A 3,959-nucleotide genomic window follows, 5' to 3' on the forward strand; every position below is an offset into this window, starting at 1 on the left:
CATCAATTCTCGCCTATACCACGAAGATTCCGGTTAAAGAATCCAAGAGATATTCACTAGAGCCTCATATTCATAGCTTTAAGGCATAGACACTAAGACACTAATGATCATAAGACACAAACATGGATAAACATAAAGCATAATTTTTGAAAAACAGAAAAGCAAAGAACAAGGAGATTAAAGAACGGGTCCACCTTAGTGATGGCGGCTTGTTCTTCCTTTTGAAGGTCTTATGGAGTGCTTGAGCTCCTCAATGTCTCTTCCTTGTCTTTGTTGCTCCTCTCTCATGATTCTTTGATCTTCTTTAATTTCATGGAGGAGGATGGAGTGTTCTTGGTGCTCCACCCTTAGTTGTCCCATGTTGGAACTCAATTCTCCTAGGGAGGTGTTGATTTGCTCCCAATAGTTTTGTGGAGGAAAGTGCATCCCTTGAGATGAATCTCTCCATCTCTCATGACTCGGAGGTAGAAGCTTTTGCCTTCCCTTTCCTCTTTCTAGAGGTTTCTCCGGCCTTGGATGCCATAAATAGTTATGGAAAAACAAAAAGCAATGCTTTTACCACACCAAACTTAAAAGGTTTGCTCGTCCTCGAGCAAAAGAAGAAAGAAGAGAGTAGAAGAAGAAGGAATGAGGAAGAAGGGGAATGGCTTTGTGTTTCGGCCAAAAGGGGGAGAAGTGGTGTTTAGGTGGTGTGAAAATGAAAGAGTGAAGAAGGGTTTATGGGGAAGAAGTGTTGAGGTGATTGGTGAATGGGTGAAGAAGAAAGAGTGTGGTGGGGTTGGTGGGGATCCTGTGGGGTCCACAGATCCTGAGGTGTCAAGAAAAAGTCATCCCTGCACCAAATGACGTGCAAAATCACGTTTTGAGCCAATTCTGGTGTTAAACGCCGGGCTGGTGCCCATTTCTGGCGTTTAACGCCAGGTTCTTGCCCTTTCCTGGCGTTTAACGCCAGTCTGGTGCCCCTTTCTGGCGTTAAACGCCCAGAATGGTGCCAACTGGGCATTAAACGCCCAACTGCTAGCCTCACTGGCGTTTAAACGCCAGTGAGTTCTTCCTCCAGGGTGTGCTGTTTTTCTTCCTGTTTTTCATTCTGTTTTTGCTCTTTCAATTGATTTTGTGACTTCCTATGATCATCAACCTACAAAATAAAATAAAATAACAAAAGAAATAGATAAAATATAACATTGGGTTGCCTCCCAACAAGCGCTTCTTTAATGTCAGTAGCTTGACAGAGGGCTCTCATGGAGCCTCACAGATACTCAGAGCAATGTTGGAACCTCTCAACACCAAACTTAGAGTTTGAATGTGGGGGTTCAACACCAAACTTAGAGTTTGGTTGTGGCCTCCCAACACCAAACTTAGAGTTTGACTGTGGGGGCTCTGTTTGACTCTGATTTGAGAGAAGCTCTTCATGCTTCCTCTCCATGGTGACAGAGGGATATCCTTGAGCCTTAAACACAAAGGATTCTTCATTCACTTGAATGATCAGTTCACCTCCATCAACATCAATCACAGCCTTTGCTGTGGCTAGGAAGGGTCTGCCAAGGATGATGGTTTCATCCATGCACTTCTCAGTCTCTAGGACTATGAAATCAGTAGGGATGTAATGGTCTTCAATCTTCACCAAGATATCCTCTACAAGTCCATAAGCTTGTTTTCTTGAGTTGTCTGCCATCTCTAGTGAGATTCTTGCAGCTTGTACCTCAAAGATCCTTAGCTTCTCCATTACAAAGAGAGGCATGAGGTTTACACTTGACCCTAAGTCACACAGAGCCTTCTTGAAGGTCATGGTGCCTATGGTACAAGGTACTGAAAACTTCCCAGGATCTTGTCTCTTTTGAGGTAATTTCTGCCTAGACAAGTCATCCAGTTCTTTGGTGAGCAAAGGAGGTTCATCCTCCCAAGTCTCATTTCCAAATAACTTGTCATTTAGTTTCATGATTGCTCCAAGGTATTTAGCAACTTGCTCTTCAGTGACATACTCATCCTCTTCAGAGGAAGAATACTCATCAGAGCTCATGAAAGGCAGAAGTAAGTCCAATGGAATCTCTATGGTCTCATTTTGAGCCTCAGATTCCCATGGTTCCTCATTGGGGAACTCTGTGGAGGCTAGTGCACGCCCATTGAGGCCTTCCTCAGTGGCGTCCACTTCCTCTCTTTCCTCTCCAGATTCGGCCATGTTTATGGCTTTGCACTCTCCTTTTGGATTTTCTTCTGTATTACTTGGGAGAGTACTAGGAGGGAGTTCAGTAATTTTCTTGCTCAGCTGTCCCACTTGTGCCTCAAAATTCCTAATGGAGGACCTTGTTTCAGTCATGAAACTTTGAGTGGTTTTGATTAGATCAGAGACCATGGTTGCTAAGTCAGAGGGGTTCTGCTTAGAATTCTCTGTCTGTTGCTGAGAAGATGATGGAAAAGGCTTGCCATTGCTAAACCTGTTTCTTCCACCATTATTGTTATTGAAACCTTGTTGAGGTCTCTCTTGATTCTTCCATGAGAAATTTGGGTGATTTCTCCATGAAGAATTATAGGTGTTTCCATAGGGTTCTCCTAGGTAATTCACCTCTTCCATTGAAGGGTTCTCAGGATCATAAGCTTCTTCTTCGGATGAAGGATCCTTAGTACGGCCTGGTGCATTTTGCATTCCAGACAGACTTTGAGAAATCAAATTGACTTGCTAAGTCAGTATCTTGTTCTGAGCCAGTATGGCATTCAGAGTATCAATCTCAAGAACTCCTTTCTTCTGATTGGTCCCATTGTTCACAGGATTCCTTTCAGAGGTGTACATGAATTGGTTATTTGCAACCATTTCAATGAGTTCTTGAGCCTCTGTAGGCGTCTTCTTCAGATGAAGAGATCCTCCAGCAGAGCTATCCAAAGACATCTTGGATAGTTCAGAGAGACCATCATAGAAAATACCTATGATGCTCCATTCAGAAAGCATGTCTGATGGACATTTTCTGATCAATTGTTTGTATCTTTCCCAAGCTTCATAGAGGGATTCTCCATCCTTCTGTCTGAAGGTTTGGACTTCTACTCTAAGCTTACTCAATTTTTGAGGTGGAAAGAACTTTGCCAAGAAGGCATTGACTAGCTTTTCCCAAGAGTCCAGGCTTTCCTTAGGTTGAGAGTCCAACCATATTCTAGCTCTGTCTCTTACAGCAAAAGGGAATAGCATCAGTCTGTAGACCTCAGGGTCAACCCCATTAGTCTTGACAGTGTCACAGATTTGCAAGAATTCAGCTAAGAACTGATGAGGATCTTCCAATGGAAGTCCATGGAACTTGCAATTCTGTTGCATTAGAAAAACTAACTGAGGCTTAAGCTCAAAGTTGTTTGCTCCAATGGCAGGGATAGAGATGCTTCTCCCATAGAAGTCGGGAGTAGGTGCAGTAAAGTCACCCAGCACCTTCCTTGCATTGTTGGCATTGTTGTTGTTTTCGGCTGCCATATCTTCTTCTCTTTTGAAGAATTCAGTTAGGTCCTCTACAGAGAGTTGTGCCTTAGCTTCTCTTAGCTTTCGCTTCAAGGTTCTTTCAGGTTCAGGGTCAGCTTCAACAAGAATGCCTTTGTCTTTGTTCCTGCTCATATGAAAGAGAAGAGAACAAGAAAATGTGGAATCCTCTATGTCACAGTATAGAGATTCCTTGAGGTGTCAGAGGAAAAGAAAAGTAGAAGACAGAAGTAGAAAATTCGAACTTATCAAAGAAGATGGAGTTCGAATTTTGCATTAAGGAATAGAGTTAGTTCATAAATAGAAGGATGTGAGAAGAAGGGAAGTAATTTTCGAAAATTGAGTGAAAGATTTTAAAAATATTTTGAAAAACACTAATTAATTTTCGAAAATCAAGAGTGAGAAAGAAATCAAGTAATTTTTGAAAAAGATTTTTGAAATTAGAAATCAACAAGATATGATTTGAAAACTATTTTGAAAAAGATGTGATTAAAGAGATATGATT

The 3,959-nt window shown here is 41.8% G+C and overlaps 1 non-coding gene across 1 annotated transcript; it reads left to right on the forward strand.

The window, feature by feature from the left end:
• Positions 1-2,938: 2,938 nt before the first annotated feature.
• LOC130958684 (small nucleolar RNA R71) lies at positions 2,939-3,046 on the forward strand. Its single transcript, XR_009077793.1, has one exon. It is a non-coding gene; the product is annotated as a small nucleolar RNA R71 (small nucleolar RNA).
• Positions 3,047-3,959: the final 913 nt, after the last annotated feature.

Source organism: Arachis stenosperma, chromosome 10 (genome assembly GCF_014773155.1).
Source record: "Arachis stenosperma cultivar V10309 chromosome 10, arast.V10309.gnm1.PFL2, whole genome shotgun sequence".
NCBI classification, from domain to species: domain Eukaryota; kingdom Viridiplantae; phylum Streptophyta; class Magnoliopsida; order Fabales; family Fabaceae; genus Arachis; species Arachis stenosperma.